This window comes from Haliotis asinina, chromosome 1, assembly GCF_037392515.1.
Source record: "Haliotis asinina isolate JCU_RB_2024 chromosome 1, JCU_Hal_asi_v2, whole genome shotgun sequence".
In the NCBI taxonomy this organism is placed as follows: Eukaryota; Metazoa; Mollusca; class Gastropoda; order Lepetellida; family Haliotidae; genus Haliotis; species Haliotis asinina.
In genome coordinates, this window is record NC_090280.1 from 72,338,007 (window position 1) to 72,356,175 (window position 18,169).

The window sequence follows — 18,169 nt, forward strand, 5'->3', positions numbered from 1 at the left end:
TTTCTTGTCTGAAATCAAAGGTCTTTTCTTGGGATTGAAGCTTGTCAGGTAATCTTCATTTGTAGTGTAAATCAAGAGTTGACGAAAAGTATATTCACGGTACAATTGCTCTCATGATAGCCCAAGCTGCGATTGCCATGGAGACATGATTTTCTATAGATTAAGGAAGCAAAAGAAGTGTGGCAGCGGTGGGATTCGAACCCACGCCTCCGAAGAGACTGGTGCCTTAAACCAGCGCCTTAGACCGCTCGGCCACGCTACCCGTACATTAGTAACACCGGATTCTATTCAACTGTTTCCCATAACGTCTACGTTACTTGTCGGGAACAGCCAGGCTGCACATCACCTCTTATGGCATCCACATTCGGAAAATTCTCAGTACTTGAAACCTTGTGCCATGTCCATGCCTGAGTCCCCAAATGTTCAGCACATGAATTGTGCCTTTTGACGTCTCCTGCCACAAAAGCTGGAGTAAATAGACCACCAACCTCAATATTCATTTTCTTTATTTCTTGTCTGAAATCAAAGGTCTTTTCTTGGGATTGAAGCTTGTCAGGTAATCTTCATTTGTAGTGTAAATCAAGAGTTGACGAAAAGTATATTCACGGTACAAGTGCTCTCATGATAGCCCAAGCTGCGATTGCCATGGAGACATGATTTTCTATAGATTAAGGAAGCAAAAGAAGTGTGGCGACGGTGGGATTCGAACCCACGCCTCCGAAGAGACTGGTGCCTTAAACCAGCGCCTTAGACCGCTCGGCCACGCTACCCGTACATTAGTAACACCGGATTCTATTCAACTGTTTCCCATAACGTCTACGTTACTTGTCGGGAACAGCCAGGCTACACACCACCTCTTATGGCATCCACATTCGGCAAATTCTCAGTACTTGAAACCTTGTGCCATGTCCATGCCTGAGTCCCCAAATGTTCAGCACATGAATTGTGCCTTTTGACGTCTCCTGCCACAAAAGCTGGAGTAAATAGACCACCAACCTCAATATTAATTTTCTTTATTTCTTGTCTGAAATCAAAGGTCTTTTCTTGGGATTGAAGCTTGTCAGGTAATCTTCATTTGTAGTGTAAATCAAGAGTTGACGAAAAGTATATTCACGGTACAATTGCTCTCATGATAGCCCAAGCTGCGATGGCCATGGAGACATGATTTTCTATAGATTAAGGAAGCAAAAGAAGTGTGGCAGCGGTGGGATTCGAACCCACGCCTCCGAAGAGACTGGTGCCTTAAACCAGCGCCTTAGACCGCTCGGCCACGCTACCCGTACATTAGAAGCACCGGATTCTATTCAACTGTTTCCCATAACGTCTACGTTACTTGTCGGGAAGAGCCAGGCTGCACATCACCTCTTATGGCATCCACATTCGGCAAATTCTCAGTACTTGAAACCTTGTGCCATGTCCATGCCTGAGTCCCCAAATGTTCAGCACATGAATTGTGCCTTTTGACGTCTCCTGCCACAAAAGCTGGAGTAAATAGACCACCAACCTCAATATTCATTTTCTTTATTTCTTGTCTGAAATCAAAGGTCTTTTCTTGGGATTGAAGCTTGTCAGGTAATCTTCATTTGTAGTGTAAATCAAGAGTTGACGAAAAGTATATTCACGGTACAATTGCTCTCATGATAGCCCAAGCTGCGATTGCCATGGAGACATGATTTTCTATAGATTAAGGAAGCAAAAGAAGTGTGGCAGCGGTGGGATTCGAACCCACGCCTCCGAAGAGACTGGTGCCTTAAACCAGCGCCTTAGACCGCTCGGCCACGCTACCCGTACATTAGAAGCACCGGATTCTATTCAACTGTTTCCCATAACGTCTACGTTACTTGTCGGGAAGAGCCAGGCTGCACATCACCTCTTATGGCATCCACATTCGGCAAATTCTCAGTACTTGAAACCTTGTGCCATGTCCATGCCTGAGTCCCCAAATGTTCAGCACATGAATTGTGCCTTTTGACGTCTCCTGCCACAAAAGCTGGAGTAAATAGACCACCAACCTCAATATTAATTTTCTTTATTTCTTGTCTGAAATCAAAGGTCTTTTCTTGGGATTGAAGCTTGTCAGGTAATCTTCATTTGTAGTGTAAATCAAGAGTTGACGAAAAGTATATTCACGGTACAATTGCTCTCATGATAGCCCAAGCTGCGATTGCCATGGAGACATGATTTTCTATAGATTAAGGAAGCAAAAGAAGTGTGGCAGCGGTGGGATTCGAACCCACGCCTCCGAAGAGACTGGTGCCTTAAACCAGCGCCTTAGACCGCTCGGCCACGCTACCCGTACATTAGAAGCACCGGATTCTATTCAACTGTTTCCCATAACGTCTACGTTACTTGTCGGGAAGAGCCAGGCTGCACATCACCTCTTATGGCATCCACATTCGGCAAATTCTCAGTACTTGAAACCTTGTGCCATGTCCATGCCTGAGTCCCCAAATGTTCAGCACATGAATTGTGCCTTTTGACGTCTCCTGCCACAAAAGCTGGAGTAAATAGACCACCAACCTCAATATTAATTTTCTTTATTTCTTGTCTGAAATCAAAGGTCTTTTCTTGGGATTGAAGCTTGTCAGGTAATCTTCATTTGTAGTGTAAATCAAGAGTTGACGAAAAGTATATTCACGGTACAATTGCTCTCATGATAGCCCAAGCTGCGATTGCCATGGAGACATGATTTTCTATAGATTAATGAAGCAAAAGAAGTGTGGCAGCGGTGGGATTTGAACCCACGCCTCCGAAGAGACTGGTGCCTTAAACCAGCGCCTTAGACCGCTCGGCCACGCTACCCGTACATTAGTAGCACCGGATTCTATTCAACTGTTTCCAATAACGTCTACGTTACTTGTCGGGAACAGCCAGGCTGCACATCACCTCTTATGGCATCCACATTCGGCAAATTCTCAGTACTTGAAACCTTGTGCCATGTCCATGCCTGAGTCCCCAAATGTTCAGCACATGAATTGTGCCTTTTGACGTCTCCTGCCACAAAAGCTGAAGTAAATAGACCACCAACCTGAATATTCATTTTCTTTATTTCTTGTCTGAAATCAAAGGTCTTTTCTTGGGATTGAAGCTTGTCAGGTAATCTTCATTTGTAGTGTAAATCAAGAGTTGACGAAAAGTATATTCACGGTACAATTGCTCTCATGATAGCCCAAGCTGCGATTGCCATGGAGACATGATTTTCTATAGATTAAGGAAGCAAAAGAAGTGTGGCAGCGGTGGGATTCGAACCCACGCCTCCGAAGAGACTGGTGCCTTAAACCAGCGCCTTAGACCGCTCGGCCACGCTACCCGTACATTAGAAGCACCGGATTCTATTCAACTGTTTCCCATAACGTCTACGTTACTTGTCGGGAAGAGCCAGGCTGCACATCACCTCTTATGGCATCCACATTCGGCAAATTCTCAGTACTTGAAACCTTGTGCCATGTCCATGCCTGAGTCCCCAAATGTTCAGCACATGAATTGTGCCTTTTGACGTCTCCTGCCACAAAAGCTGGAGTAAATAGACCACCAACCTCAATATTCATTTTCTTTATTTCTTGTCTGAAATCAAAGGTCTTTTCTTGGGATTGAAGCTTGTCAGGTAATCTTCATTTGTAGTGTAAATCAAGAGTTGACGAAAAGTATATTCACGGTACAATTGCTCTCATGATAGCCCAAGCTGCGATTGCCATGGAGACATGATTTTCTATAGATTAAGGAAGCAAAAGAAGTGTGGCAGCGGTGGGATTCGAACCCACGCCTCCGAAGAGACTGGTGCCTTAAACCAGCGCCTTAGACCGCTCGGCCACGCTACCCGTACATTAGAAGCACCGGATTCTATTCAACTGTTTCCCATAACGTCTACGTTACTTGTCGGGAACAGCCAGGCTGCACATCACCTCTTATGGCATCCACATTCGGCAAATTCTCAGTACTTGAAACCTTGCGCCATGTCCATGCCTGAGTCCCCAAATGTTCAGCACATGAATTGTGCCTTTTGACGTCTCCTGCCACAAAAGCTGGAGTAAATAGACCACCAACCTCAATATTCATTTTCTTTATTTCTTGTCTGAAATCAAAGGTCTTTTCTTGGGATTGAAGCTTGTCAGGTAATCTTCATTTGTAGTGTAAATCAAGAGTTGACGAAAAGTATATTCACGGTACATTTGCTCTCATGATAGCCCAAGCTGCGATTGCCATGGAGACATGATTTTCTATAGATTAATGAAGCAAAAGAAGTGTGGCAGCGGTGGGATTTGAACCCACGCCTCCGAAGAGACTGGTGCCTTAAACCAGCGCCTTAGACCGCTCGGCCACGCTACCCGTACATTAGTAACACCGGATTCTATTCAACTGTTTCCAATAACGTCTACGTTACTTGTCGGGAACAGCCAGGCTGCACATCACCTCTTATGGCATCCACATTCGGCAAATTCTCAGTACTTGAAACCTTGTGCCATGTCCATGCCTGAGTCCCCAAATGTTCAGCACATGAATTGTGCCTTTTGACGTCTCCTGCCACAAAAGCTGAAGTAAATAGACCACCAACCTGAATATTCATTTTCTTTATTTCTTGTCTGAAATCAAAGGTCTTTTCTTGGGATTGAAGCTTGTCAGGTAATCTTCATTTGTAGTGTAAATCAAGAGTTGACGAAAAGTATATTCACGGTACAATTGCTCTCATGATAGCCCAAGCTGCGATTGCCATGGAGACATGATTTTCTATAGATTAAGGAAGCAAAAGAAGTGTGGCAGCGGTGGGATTCGAACCCACGCCTCCGAAGAGACTGGTGCCTTAAACCAGCGCCTTAGACCGCTCGGCCACGCTACCCGTACATTAGTAACACCGGATTCTATTCAACTGTTTCCCATAACGTCTACGTTACTTGTCGGGAAGAGCCAGGCTGCACATCAACTCTTATGGCATCCACATTCGGAAAATTCTCAGTACTTGAAACCTTGTGCCGTGTCCATGCCTGAGTCCCCAAATGTTCAGCACATGAATTGTGCCTTTTGACGTCTCCTGCCACAAAAGCTGGAGTAAATAGACCACCAACCTCAATATTAATTTTCTTTATTTCTTGTCTGAAATCAAAGGTCTTTTCTTGTGATTGAAGCTTGTCAGGTAATCTTCATTTGTAGTGTAAATCAAGAGTTGACGAAAAGTATATTCACGGTACAATTGCTCTCATGATAGCCCAAGCTGCGATTGCCATGGAGACATGATTTTCTATAGATTAAGGAAGCAAAAGAAGTGTGGCAGCGGTGGGATTCGAACCCACGCCTCCGAAGAGACTGGTGCCTTAAACCAGCGCCTTAGACCGCTCGGCCACGCTACCCGTACATTAGAAGCACCGGATTCTATTCAACTGTTTCCCATAACGTCTACGTTACTTGTCGGGAAGAGCCAGGCTGCACATCACCTCTTATGGCATCCACATTCGGCAAATTCTCAGTACTTGAAACCTTGTGCCATGTCCATGCCTGAGTCCCCAAATGTTCAGCACATGAATTGTGCCTTTTGACGTCTCCTGCCACAAAAGCTGGAGTAAATAGACCACCAACCTCAATATTAATTTTCTTTATTTCTTGTCTGAAATCAAAGGTCTTTTCTTGGGATTGAAGCTTGTCAGGTAATCTTCATTTGTAGTGTAAATCAAGAGTTGACGAAAAGTATATTCACGGTACAATTGCTCTCATGATAGCCCAAGCTGCGATTGCCATGGAGACATGATTTTCTATAGATTAAGGAAGCAAAAGAAGTGTGGCAGCGGTGGGATTCGAACCCACGCCTCCGAAGAGACTGGTGCCTTAAACCAGCGCCTTAGACCGCTCGGCCACGCTACCCGTACATTAGAAGCACCGGATTCTATTCAACTGTTTCCCATAACGTCTACGTTACTTGTCGGGAACAGCCAGGCTGCACATCACCTCTTATGGCATCCACATTCGGCAAATTCTCAGTACTTGAAACCTTGTGCCATGTCCATGCCTGAGTCCCCAAATGTTCAGCACATGAATTGTGCCTTTTGACGTCTCCTGCCACAAAAGCTGGAGTAAATAGACCACCAACCTCAATATTAATTTTCTTTATTTCTTGTCTGAAATCAAAGGTCTTTTCTTGGGATTGAAGCTTGTCAGGTAATCTTCATTTGTAGTGTAAATCAAGAGTTGACGAAAAGTATATTCACGGTACAATTGCTCTCATGATAGCCCAAGCTGCGATTGCCATGGAGACATGATTTTCTATAGATTAAGGAAGCAAAAGAAGTGTGGCAGCGGTGGGATTTGAACCCACGCCTCCGAAGAGACTGGTGCCTTAAACCAGCGCCTTAGACCGCTCGGCCACGCTACCCGTACATTAGTAACACCGGATTCTATTCAACTGTTTCCAATAACGTCTACGTTACTTGTCGGGAAGAGCCAGGCTGCACATCACCTCTTATGGCATCCACATTCGGCAAATTCTCAGTACTTGAAACCTTGTGCCATGTCCATGCCTGAGTCCCCAAATGTTCAGCACATGAATTGTGCCTTTTGACGTCTCCTGCCACAAAAGCTGAAGTAAATAGACCACCAACCTGAATATTCATTTTCTTTATTTCTTGTCTGAAATCAAAGGTCTTTTCTTGGGATTGAAGCTTGTCAGGTAATCTTCATTTGTAGTGTAAATCAAGAGTTGACGAAAAGTATATTCACGGTACAATTGCTCTCATGATAGCCCAAGCTGCGATTGCCATGGAGACATGATTTTCTATAGATTAAGGAAGCAAAAGAAGTGTGGCAGCGGTGGGATTCGAACCCACGCCTCCGAAGAGACTGGTGCCTTAAACCAGCGCCTTAGACCGCTCGGCCACGCTACCCGTACATTAGTAACACCGGATTCTATTCAACTGTTTCCCATAACGTCTACGTTACTTGTCGGGAAGAGCCAGGCTGCACATCAACTCTTATGGCATCCACATTCGGAAAATTCTCAGTACTTGAAACCTTGTGCCGTGTCCATGCCTGAGTCCCCAAATGTTCAGCACATGAATTGTGCCTTTTGACGTCTCCTGCCACAAAAGCTGGAGTAAATAGACCACCAACCTCAATATTAATTTTCTTTATTTCTTGTCTGAAATCAAAGGTCTTTTCTTGTGATTGAAGCTTGTCAGGTAATCTTCATTTGTAGTGTAAATCAAGAGTTGACGAAAAGTATATTCACGGTGCAATCGCTCTCATGATAGCCCAAGCTGCGATTGCCATGGAGACATGATTTTCTATAGATTAAGGAAGCAAAAGAGGTGTGGCAGCGGTGGGATTCGAACCCACGCCTCCGAAGAGACTGGTGCCTTAAACCAGCGCCTTAGACCGCTCGGCCACGCTACCCGTACATTAGTAACACCGGATTCTATTCAACTGTTTCCCATAACGTCTACGTTACTTGTCGGGAACAGCCAGGCTACACACCACCTCTTATGGCATCCACATTCGGCAAATTCTCAGTACTTGAAACCTTGTGCCATGTCCATGCCTGAGTCCCCAAATGTTCAGCACATGAATTGTGCCTTTTGACGTCTCCTGCCACAAAAGCTGGAGTAAATAGACCACCAACCTCAATATTAATTTTCTTTATTTCTTGTCTGAAATCAAAGGTCTTTTCTTGGGATTGAAGCTTGTCAGGTAATCTTCATTTGTAGTGTAAATCAAGAGTTGACGAAAAGTATATTCACGGTACAATTGCTCTCATGATAGCCCAAGCTGCGATTGCCATGGAGACATGATTTTCTATAGATTAAGGAAGCAAAAGAAGTGTGGCAGCGGTGGGATTCGAACCCACGCCTCCGAAGAGACTGGTGCCTTAAACCAGCGCCTTAGACCGCTCGGCCACGCTACCCGTACATTAGTAACACCGGATTCTATTCAACTGTTTCCAATAACGTCTACGTTACTTGTCGGGAACAGCCAGGCTGCACATCACCTCTTATGGCATCCACATTCGGCAAATTCTCAGTACTTGAAACCTTGTGCCATGTCCATGCCTGAGTCCCCAAATGTTCAGCACATGAATTGTGCCTTTTGACGTCTCCTGCCACAAAAGCTGGAGTAAATAGACCACCAACCTCAATATTAATTTTCTTTATTTCTTGTCTGAAATCAAAGGTCTTTTCTTGGGATTGAAGCTTGTCAGGTAATCTTCATTTGTAGTGTAAATCAAGAGTTGACGAAAAGTATATTCACGGTACAATTGCTCTCATGATAGCCCAAGCTGCGATTGCCATGGAGACATGATTTTCTATAGATTAAGGAAGCAAAAGAAGTGTGGCAGCGGTGGGATTCGAACCCACGCCTCCGAAGAGACTGGTGCCTTAAACCAGCGCCTTAGACCGCTCGGCCACGCTACCCGTACATTAGTAACACCGGATTCTATTCAACTGTTTCCCATAACGTCTACGTTACTTGTCGGGAACAGCCAGGCTGCACACCACCTCTTATGGCATCCACATTCGGCAAATTCTCAGTACTTGAAACCTTGTGCCATGTCCATGCCTGAGTCCCCAAATGTTCAGCACATGAATTGTGCCTTTTGACGTCTCCTGCCACAAAAGCTGGAGTAAATAGACCACCAACCTCAATATTAATTTTCTTTATTTCTTGTCTGAAATCAAAGGTCTTTTCTTGGGATTGAAGCTTGTCAGGTAATCTTCATTTGTAGTGTAAATCAAGAGTTGACGAAAAGTATATTCACGGTACAATTGCTCTCATGATAGCCCAAGCTGCGATTGCCATGGAGACATGATTTTCTATAGATTAAGGAAGCAAAAGAAGTGTGGCAGCGGTGGGATTCGAACCCACGCCTCCGAAGAGACTGGTGCCTTAAACCAGCGCCTTAGACCGCTCGGCCACGCTACCCGTACATTAGTAACACCGGATTCTATTCAACTGTTTCCAATAACGTCTACGTTACTTGTCGGGAACAGCCAGGCTGCACATCACCTCTTATGGCATCCACATTCGGCAAATTCTCAGTACTTGAAACCTTGTGCCATGTCCATGCCTGAGTCCCCAAATGTTCAGCACATGAATTGTGCCTTTTGACGTCTCCTGCCACAAAAGCTGGAGTAAATAGACCACCAACCTCAATATTAATTTTCTTTATTTCTTGTCTGAAATCAAAGGTCTTTTCTTGTGATTGAAGCTTGTCAGGTAATCTTCATTTGTAGTGTAAATCAAGAGTTGACGAAAAGTATATTCACGGTACAATTGCTCTCATGATAGCCCAAGCTGCGATTGCCATGGAGACATGATTTTCTATAGATTAAGGAAGCAAAAGAAGTGTGGCAGCGGTGGGATTCGAACCCACGCCTCCGAAGAGACTGGTGCCTTAAACCAGCGCCTTAGACCGCTCGGCCACGCTACCCGTACATTAGTAACACCGGATTCTATTCAACTGTTTCCCATAACGTCTACGTTACTTGTCGGGAACAGCCAGGCTGCACACCACCTCTTATGGCATCCACATTCGGCAAATTCTCAGTACTTGAAACCTTGTGTCATGTCCATGCCTGAGTCCCCAAATGTTCAGCACATGAATTGTGCCTTTTGACGTCTCCTGCCACAAAAGCTGGAGTAAATAGACCACCAACCTCAATATTCATTTTCTTTATTTCTTGTCTGATCAGTCAGGCTGCACATCACATCTTATGGCATCCACATTCGGCAAATTCTCAGTACTTGAAACATTGCGCCATGTCCATACCTGAGTCCCCAAAATTAATGTTCAGCACATGAATTGTGCCTTTTGACGTCTCCTGCCACAAAAGCTGGAGTAAATAAACCACCAACCTCAATATTAATTTTCTTTATTTCTTGTCTGAAATCGAAGGTCTTTTCTTGGGATTGAAGCTTGTCAGGTAATCTTCATTTGTAGTGTAAATCAAGAGTTGACGAAAAGTATATTCACTGCACAATTGCTCTCATGATAGCCCAAGCTGCGATTGCCATGGAGACATGATTTTCTATAGATTCAGGAAGCAAAAGAAGTGTGGCAGCGGTGGGATTCGAACCCACGCCTCCGAAGAGACTGGTGCCTTAAACCAGCGCCTTAGACCGCTCGGCCACGCTACCCGTACATTAGTAACACCGGATTCTATTCAACTGTTTCCCATAACGTCTACGTTACTTGTCGGGAACAGCCAGGCTGCACACCACCTCTTATGGCATCCACATTCGGCAAATTCTCAGTACTTGAAACCTTGTGCCATGTCCATGCCTGAGTCCCCAAATGTTCAGCACATGAATTGTGCCTTTTGACGTCTCCTGCCACAAAAGCTGGAGTAAATAGACCACCAACCTCAATATTAATTTTCTTTATTTCTTGTCTGAAATCAAAGGTCTTTTCTTGGGATTGAAGCTTGTCAGGTAATCTTCATTTGTAGTGTAAATCAAGAGTTGACGAAAAGTATATTCACGGTACAATCGCTCTCATGATAGCCCAAGCTGCGATTGCCATGGAGACATGATTTTCTATAGATTAAGGAAGCAAAAGAAGTGTGGCAGCGGTGGGATTCGAACCCACGCCTCCGAAGAGACTGGTGCCTTAAACCAGCGCCTTAGACCGCTCGGCCACGCTACCCGTACATTAGAACCACCGGATTCTATTCAACTGTTTCCCATAACGTCTACGTTACTTGTCGGGAACAGCCAGGCTGCACACCACCTCTTATGGCATCCGAATTCGGCAAATTCTCAGTACTTGAAACCTTGTGCCATGTCCATGCCTGAGTCCCCAAATGTTCAGCACATGAATTATGCCTTTTGACGTCTCCTGCCACAAAAGCTGGAGTAAATAGACCACCAACCTCAATATTAATTTTCTTTATTTCTTGTCTGAAATCAAAGGTCTTTTCTTGGGATTGAAGCTTGTCAGGTAATCTTCATTTGTAGTGTAAATCAAGAGTTGACGAAAAGTATGTTCACGGTACAATTGCTCTCATGATAGCCCAAGCTGCGATTGCCATGGAGACATGATTTTCTATAGATTAAGGAAGCAAAAGAAGTGTGGCAGCGGTGGGATTCGAACCCACGCCTCCGAAGAGACTGGTGCCTTAAACCGCTCGGCCACGCTACCCGTACATTAGTAACACCGGATTCTATTCAACTGTTTCCCATAACGTCTACGTTACTTGTCGGGAACAGCCAGGCTACACACCACCTCTTATGGCATCCACATTCGGCAAATTCTCAGTACTTGAAACCTTGTGCCATGTCCATGCCTGAGTCCCCAAATGTTCAGTACATGAATTGTGCCTTTTGACGTCTCCTGCCACAAAAGCTGGAGTAAATAGACCACCAACCTCAATATTCATTTTCTTTATTTCTTGTCTGATCAGTCATGCTGCACATCACATCTTATGGCATCCACATTCGGCAAATTCTCAGTACTTGAAACCTTGTGCCATGTCCATACCTGAGTCCCCAAAATTAATGTTCAGCACATGAATTGTGCCTTTTGACGTCTCCTGCCACAAAAGCTGGAGTAAATAGACCACCAACCTGAATATTAATTTTCTTTATTTCTTGTCTGAAATCAAAGGTCTTTTCTTGGGATTGAAGCTTGTCAGGTAATCTTCATTTGTAGTGTAAATCAAGAGTTGACGAAAAGTATATTCACGGTACAATCGCTCTCATGATAGCCCAAGCTGCGATTGCCATGGAGACATGATTTTCTATAGATTAAGGAAGCAAAAGAAGTGTGGCAGCGGTGGGATTCGAACCCACGCCTCCGAAGAGACTGGTGCCTTAAACCAGCGCCTTAGACCGCTCGGCCACGCTACCCGTACATTAGTAACACCGGATTCTATTCAACTGTTTCCCATAACGTCTACGTTACTTGTCGGGAACAGCCAGACTGCACATCAACTCTTATGGCATCCACATTCGGCAAATTCTCAGTACTTGAAACCTTGTGCCATGTCCATGCCTGAGTCCCCAAATGTTCAGCACATGAATTGTGCCTTTTGACGTCTCCTGCCACAAAAGCTGGAGTAAATAGACCACCAACCTCAATATTAATTTTCTTTATTTCTTGTCTGAAATCAAAGGTCTTTTCTTGGGATTGAAGCTTGTCAGGTAATCTTCATTTGTAGTGTAAATCAAGAGTTGACGAAAAGTATATTCACTGCACAATTGCTCTCATGATAGCCCAAGCTGCGATTGCCATGGAGACATGATTTTCTATAGATTAAGGAAGCAAAAGAAGTGTGGCAGCGGTGGGATTCGAACCCACGCCTCCGAAGAGACTGGTGCCTTAAACCAGCGCCTTAGGCCGCCCTTTTTCTTGAAAATTGTTGTGGTGGCAGTTTCTAACATTTCAATTGAATAGAAAAGAAGTACCACGGTACCCATGTGTATTTTTAATCTGATTCTTTTCAGTTGTTTCAGATATCTCTGCCACCTTTAGGCCATCATTTTGAATTATGTGGAACTCTTTTTGGCAAAGGTATTTTAACCAATTCGACTTCATAAAGCTACTCCTGATTGGTTTACAATAGATAGTGTGTGAGGCGCACAATGTCTTCAAGACATTCCGGTACACTTGAAAGCAGTGATGACCAAAGACGACGAATGACGAGCGACGTGATCCATTGTCATCATGTAGGAGACATTGTTTCATTTGTTCTGAGGTGATAGGTGGCGCTTGTAATCTTCTGATTTGTCGATCGAGGTAGTCCAATAAGTGTTCTATCGGATTCATGCCGGCCTCGGCAAAACAACGATGATGCCGTCATCCAGAAAGTCGTTTGTCTTGTTGTATGAGACCTTGCCATACCGTTTTGGCAGATAATGTCAAGTGGTTAATGCTGGATAAATGGCGACACACTTGTTCGCAATACTTCATCCTGTATCTTGGAGCACCCCGCACTCCACAGCACCACGCATTTGGCTCCAAATGGCTGACTTGCTGAACGCAATTATTAAACGCTCACTTATTAGAGTCGCCATTACTGTTCAGGTGTTCTAGTGTCTACTTCAGGAGAGCCATGTCCAAATATTTTTAAACACCAAAAACTATGTAACAAGGCCACAGGAAATCTAATTATTATTATTATTCAATCTGCACTCTTAATCTTTATCACTACACAGAGAACATTGTTTTGCCAGCTACCCTGTTCCTCTTTGGCACTCCCATTAATTACATTATGTGACATTTATAGTCTTTATTGGTCATCCCCCTTGGCTGTGTCTGTCATCACATCAATTGTAGAAGGAAGTGCTATTGTTTCTCTATCTGTCCATTGTTGTATATATGCTCACATCTATACTGTGTGTGGGTGTCCGGTATTGCGACTGTCTGTGTTAGGACGACCGCGAGCAGGATTATCGCAGCTCGTAGGAAAGGCCCTGGAGTTGAGCTGAAATCCGCTCACCTCATTCATGTGTACTTGTTTGTCATGTCTCGTGAAACCAACCAAGAAGTTCAAACTAAACGATGATTTCGTCTTCATCAACGTATCCATTTGTCTTCATCAACATAGTGACCCGTGAAGGTCCCGGGGTAGAATAGGCCTTCAGGAACCCATGCTTGCCATGAAAGGCGACTGAGCTTGTCGTAAGAGGCGACTAACGGGATCGGGTGGCTCATGTTGTTGATCACTGGATTGTCTGGACCAGACTCGATTATTTACAGAACGCCGCCATAGAGCTGTAATATTGCTGAGTGTGGCGTAAAACTAAACTCACTCACTCACTCACTCATCAACATAGTGCTCTTCATCTAAACGGAACTAGTTCCCCAACGACCACATCCACCCGTTGACAACGGCGAAAACCTTGTTTGGTCGATGAACGTCACACAATCATGCATCTGTCAATGTCGAACTCATGTCAATGGACGATGTCGGTTTTGAAGAATCAGACACACACATCGCGACCGGGTCGATGTGCTCGAATACCATGTTCTCCAAGTCTCCGGTACACCGTATGTCGACCTATCGCCGTCGCTGTGGTTAGCTCCCTGTTAGGCTATTTCCTATCATCCTGGTTCTTTAAATCTTGCTCCAACAGAGGCCAGCAGCTTACAGCAGAGCAGAGCTACTCCCACTATCAGCAGTGCTAATGACGCAGGAGAATAACATTTGGACAATTCAAAAGCAGGTGGAGATGTCTCCTGAAAAGACTGAATGATGACTTTTCCCTTTGTAATTAATAGATGCCTTAAAAAATCACAATGATAAAGAGATTGGGCTAAAGATGAACAGTACTATGTCTACATATTAATGAACGCTTTTTCATTTGGATCCATCGTGACAGACCAACACAAGCCAGAGCTAGGACCTGGATGCATATGAGCATGGCTGTCAATAAGTAACAGAAACGTTCGGAGCTGGTGTTCTCTGTCTTCTGTTTTTCTTCCTTCAGCACAAAATCATGCTTTGTTGTTTCATCATGAAGTTCTGACCAAAACCAAACGCTGTATAATGTTAAAAAACGCATTTGTGTACATCAAATACCCATGGAGGCAAATATACTCTCGTAGCGAAATGATTTGCCCTACCTCTGGAGCAACAGAATTATACTCTCTGGGGTAAATTTACTTGTACACATATATACGATTACCCTTAATGGGGGCAAATGTGCCCCCTGGACAGATATACCCCGGCGGTATTTTGGTACATGTAAACAACAGCTAGTCTGATTTGATAGCATACATGTGGAAGCTGTGAAAGGACGCCCAGTCGTCCAAACAGGTGTTCTGGGGGTCAGGTAGCGCATGATCAGACTAACATTCTTGGGAATCCCATCAAGCCTGAACGGGCCGTGGACTGGATATTCCTTCTTCTAGAAATCTTCAAATACTTCTGCATTTTCCATCTTCTGAACATTAAATGTATGGCATGCGTCCGCATACATTTATAAAGCACGCGGAAACTACCTGATTATCACCCACGTGTTGACTTCAACGTCCTGAATGGCGTCCATGTCGTTTGGAGACGAGACAGGACTGATCTTGTCATTTAACACGTTTTTATGTAATAAATGATACTATCTTGACATAATAAGCTATAACATGTTTCAGGATATTGCACATATATTTAACTTAAGTAACTGTGATGTTAACTGCTGAGACCTCTCATTCGAACTTCGATTACACAATAAGTATGTGCTCCAAGAGAGTTTGGAAAGTTAATGAACAAGATCAAGGCTCCCCAGTTGATAAACTGATGAATCGTCTTAATCGAGTTACAAACCTTTGAAATTATTTTCAAACATTTCTGAAACGAGACTAACTGATTACTAAGATGATATTGGTCAGATTGATTCACTTACTCAATACTTTGTCTTCCAAATCAACTAAACAGCTTTTTGCTCTCTAGTAAGGACATCTTTTCTACTTGTATGGATCGACGTGTCGTGATTTTAATTTGTGCGAGACTGTAATGCTTTGTTAAATGCACGAACACGAAAACCGTTCCTTGAGATCCTTGCATTGGTTCACCCAGTGTGGGTGCCCAGCTGATGTGTTCACTGACAGATATACCACACCCAGGTGACGGAAAGATAGCTGATCAAAGCCAGTGATAACCGGGTCAGTTGTGTCCAGAAAAACACCCTTTCCTGTTTGAGACATTAGATTAATAGAATGTTGTCAGCACATCCTAAAGAAAAAAGTATAGCTTCACTAAGCGTTTTCATTGTGTATTCTTTCGTTAACTGAGATATAGAAACGACGTTCTCTCACAAGTGTCTGATGCAATCTGACAGACAAACGTTAATTTAATCGTGGTATTGCTAATGCCGAAGTATTTTCCACAAATGAGGAAGCCGTTTACTTCATTGCACAAACACAACAATGCGAAAAGAGAATGAAGGTCCAAATCTGTAGTTCATATCACTACAAAAATACAATTACAAGTGACAGCCATGAGTCTAGTGGGAAATAGGAGAAAAAAAGCTTCAAAATATCACAAAACGATTTATGATTATGCCAAATTAGTGCTTAAACCCATGCAATGAAATTAACTCCTTGTGTCTATTACAGGTTACACCTATGTACTGTACACATGTACTGCATATTTGTTACAATATTTGTTGGTGACCTGCACTGTACGTACTGCTTGAAAGGCACATCGCCACCAAAGCGTCTGCTTCATGTGACCGAAGCATTTATATCCCTAGTAGTGTGATCTGTACACATGTGTTACATGTCTGTCACTTGTTCCACCTATGTACTGTACACATGTATTACGTGTCTGTCACTTGTTCCACCTATGTACTGTACACATGTACTACGTGTCACTCACTTGTTCCACCTATGTACTGTACACATGTAATACATATCTGTCACTTGTTCCACCAATGTACTGTACACATGTACTACGTGTCTGTCACTTGTTCCACCGACGTACTGTACACATGTACTACGTGTCACTCACTTGTTCCACCTATGTACTGTACACATGTAATACATGTCTGTCACTTGTTCCACCCATGTACTGTACACATGTACTACGTGTCTGTCACTTGTTCCACCTATGTACTGTACACATGTACTACGTGTCACTCACTTGTTCCACCTATGTACTGTACACATGTAATCCATGTCTGTCACTTGTTCCACCGACGAACTGTACACATGTACTACGTGTCTGTCACTTGTTCCACCGACGTACTGTACACATGTACTACGTGTCACTCACTTGTTCCACCTATGTACTGTACACATGTAATACATGTCTGTCACTTGTTCCACCCATGTACTGTACACATGTATTACGTGTCTGTCACTTGTTCCACCGACGTACTGTACACATGTACTACGTGTCACTCACTTGTTCCACCTATGTACTGTACACATGTAATCCATGTCTGTCACTTGTTCCACCGACGAACTGTACACATGTACTACGTGTCTGTCACTTGTTCCACCGACGTACTGTACACATGTACTACGTGTCACTCACTTGTTCCACCTATGTACTGTACACATGTAATACATGTCTGTCACTTGTTCCACCCATGTACTGTACACATGTATTACGTGTCTGTCACTTGTTCCACCTATGTACTGTACACATGTACTACGTGTCACTCACTTGTTCCACCTATGTACTGTACACATGTAATACATATCTGTCACTTGTTCCACCAATGTACTGTACACATGTACTACGTGTCTGTCACTTGTTCCACCGACGTACTGTACACATGTACTACGTGTCACTCACTTGTTCCACCTATGTACTGTACACATGTAATACATGTCTGTCACTTGTTCCACCCATGTACTGTACACATGTATTACGTGTCTGTCACTTGTTCCACCGACGTACTGTACACATGTACTACGTGTCACTCACCTGTTCCACCTATGTACTGTACACATGTAATCCATGTCTGTCACTTGTTCCACCGACGAACTGTACACATGTACTACGTGTCTGTCACTTGTTCCACCGACGTACTGTACACATGTACTACGTGTCACTCACTTGTTGCACCGACGTACTGTACACATGTACTACGTGTCACTCACTTGTTCCACCTATGTACTGTACACATGTACTACATGTCTGTCACTTGTTCCACCTATGTATTGTACACATGTACTACGTGTCACTCACTTGTTCCACCTATGTACTGTACACATGTACTGCATTTGTGTTACAATATTTGTCGGTGACCTGCAGTGTACGCACTGCTTGTATGGCACATCTGCCCACCAAAGCGTCTGCTTCATGTGATCGAAGCATTCCTGTCTCTGTTAGTGTGTTCTGTGAGAACAGACATTTTGCATATGTGATACTGAAACGTTCCTGTCTGAAGACTAGAAGTCTATGAGCTTGCGCATTGTTTTCGTCTGAGATAAAAGATGCACCCTCTTTGCGAACTCCTGATGCCATCACTGGTCTTGAGTGATCCATTTAAGCGATTCTTCGCCACTATTTAACGTTTTCAAACCCTGTTTGATACGTTTCTTTTTTAAATCAAGACGGGTCATTCTTTTGCAATTACTTTATCAATTGTCACAACAGCTGAACACATATTCTATGCACATCTACCTACTGCACATAATAACAATCGACATTTGACCAAACAGCAGCTACCGTTTTAAGTAAGAAGGTCATATGAACATTCATATGCTATAGTTGTACTGTGTGCCAAATTTGTGAATATAATATAC

General features: G+C 43.7%; 22 non-coding genes across 22 annotated transcripts; all 22 read right to left on the reverse strand.

The window, feature by feature from the left end:
- Positions 1–180: 180 nt before the first annotated feature.
- On the reverse strand, positions 181–262 carry Trnal-aag (transfer RNA leucine (anticodon AAG)). The gene has a single exon. It is a non-coding gene; the product is annotated as a tRNA-Leu (tRNA).
- Positions 263–688: 426 nt separating this feature from the next.
- Trnal-aag (transfer RNA leucine (anticodon AAG)) lies at positions 689–770 on the reverse strand. Its single transcript has one exon. It is a non-coding gene; the product is annotated as a tRNA-Leu (tRNA).
- Positions 771–1,196: 426 nt separating this feature from the next.
- Positions 1,197–1,278, reverse strand: Trnal-aag (transfer RNA leucine (anticodon AAG)). The gene has a single exon. It is a non-coding gene; the product is annotated as a tRNA-Leu (tRNA).
- A 426-nt stretch (positions 1,279–1,704) lies between these two features.
- Trnal-aag (transfer RNA leucine (anticodon AAG)) lies at positions 1,705–1,786 on the reverse strand. The gene has a single exon. It is a non-coding gene; the product is annotated as a tRNA-Leu (tRNA).
- Positions 1,787–2,212: 426 nt separating this feature from the next.
- On the reverse strand, positions 2,213–2,294 carry Trnal-aag (transfer RNA leucine (anticodon AAG)). Its single transcript has one exon. It is a non-coding gene; the product is annotated as a tRNA-Leu (tRNA).
- A 426-nt stretch (positions 2,295–2,720) lies between these two features.
- On the reverse strand, positions 2,721–2,802 carry Trnal-aag (transfer RNA leucine (anticodon AAG)). Its single transcript has one exon. It is a non-coding gene; the product is annotated as a tRNA-Leu (tRNA).
- A 426-nt stretch (positions 2,803–3,228) lies between these two features.
- Trnal-aag (transfer RNA leucine (anticodon AAG)) lies at positions 3,229–3,310 on the reverse strand. Its single transcript has one exon. It is a non-coding gene; the product is annotated as a tRNA-Leu (tRNA).
- A 426-nt stretch (positions 3,311–3,736) lies between these two features.
- On the reverse strand, positions 3,737–3,818 carry Trnal-aag (transfer RNA leucine (anticodon AAG)). The gene has a single exon. It is a non-coding gene; the product is annotated as a tRNA-Leu (tRNA).
- A 426-nt stretch (positions 3,819–4,244) lies between these two features.
- On the reverse strand, positions 4,245–4,326 carry Trnal-aag (transfer RNA leucine (anticodon AAG)). Its single transcript has one exon. It is a non-coding gene; the product is annotated as a tRNA-Leu (tRNA).
- Positions 4,327–4,752: 426 nt separating this feature from the next.
- Trnal-aag (transfer RNA leucine (anticodon AAG)) lies at positions 4,753–4,834 on the reverse strand. Its single transcript has one exon. It is a non-coding gene; the product is annotated as a tRNA-Leu (tRNA).
- Positions 4,835–5,260: 426 nt separating this feature from the next.
- Positions 5,261–5,342, reverse strand: Trnal-aag (transfer RNA leucine (anticodon AAG)). Its single transcript has one exon. It is a non-coding gene; the product is annotated as a tRNA-Leu (tRNA).
- A 426-nt stretch (positions 5,343–5,768) lies between these two features.
- Positions 5,769–5,850, reverse strand: Trnal-aag (transfer RNA leucine (anticodon AAG)). Its single transcript has one exon. It is a non-coding gene; the product is annotated as a tRNA-Leu (tRNA).
- Positions 5,851–6,276: 426 nt separating this feature from the next.
- Positions 6,277–6,358, reverse strand: Trnal-aag (transfer RNA leucine (anticodon AAG)). Its single transcript has one exon. It is a non-coding gene; the product is annotated as a tRNA-Leu (tRNA).
- Positions 6,359–6,784: 426 nt separating this feature from the next.
- Trnal-aag (transfer RNA leucine (anticodon AAG)) lies at positions 6,785–6,866 on the reverse strand. Its single transcript has one exon. It is a non-coding gene; the product is annotated as a tRNA-Leu (tRNA).
- A 426-nt stretch (positions 6,867–7,292) lies between these two features.
- Positions 7,293–7,374, reverse strand: Trnal-aag (transfer RNA leucine (anticodon AAG)). The gene has a single exon. It is a non-coding gene; the product is annotated as a tRNA-Leu (tRNA).
- A 426-nt stretch (positions 7,375–7,800) lies between these two features.
- Trnal-aag (transfer RNA leucine (anticodon AAG)) lies at positions 7,801–7,882 on the reverse strand. Its single transcript has one exon. It is a non-coding gene; the product is annotated as a tRNA-Leu (tRNA).
- Positions 7,883–8,308: 426 nt separating this feature from the next.
- Positions 8,309–8,390, reverse strand: Trnal-aag (transfer RNA leucine (anticodon AAG)). Its single transcript has one exon. It is a non-coding gene; the product is annotated as a tRNA-Leu (tRNA).
- Positions 8,391–8,816: 426 nt separating this feature from the next.
- Trnal-aag (transfer RNA leucine (anticodon AAG)) lies at positions 8,817–8,898 on the reverse strand. The gene has a single exon. It is a non-coding gene; the product is annotated as a tRNA-Leu (tRNA).
- Positions 8,899–9,324: 426 nt separating this feature from the next.
- Positions 9,325–9,406, reverse strand: Trnal-aag (transfer RNA leucine (anticodon AAG)). The gene has a single exon. It is a non-coding gene; the product is annotated as a tRNA-Leu (tRNA).
- Positions 9,407–10,031: 625 nt separating this feature from the next.
- Trnal-aag (transfer RNA leucine (anticodon AAG)) lies at positions 10,032–10,113 on the reverse strand. Its single transcript has one exon. It is a non-coding gene; the product is annotated as a tRNA-Leu (tRNA).
- A 426-nt stretch (positions 10,114–10,539) lies between these two features.
- On the reverse strand, positions 10,540–10,621 carry Trnal-aag (transfer RNA leucine (anticodon AAG)). The gene has a single exon. It is a non-coding gene; the product is annotated as a tRNA-Leu (tRNA).
- A 1,120-nt stretch (positions 10,622–11,741) lies between these two features.
- Positions 11,742–11,823, reverse strand: Trnal-aag (transfer RNA leucine (anticodon AAG)). The gene has a single exon. It is a non-coding gene; the product is annotated as a tRNA-Leu (tRNA).
- Between the last annotated feature and the right edge of the window lie 6,346 nt (positions 11,824–18,169).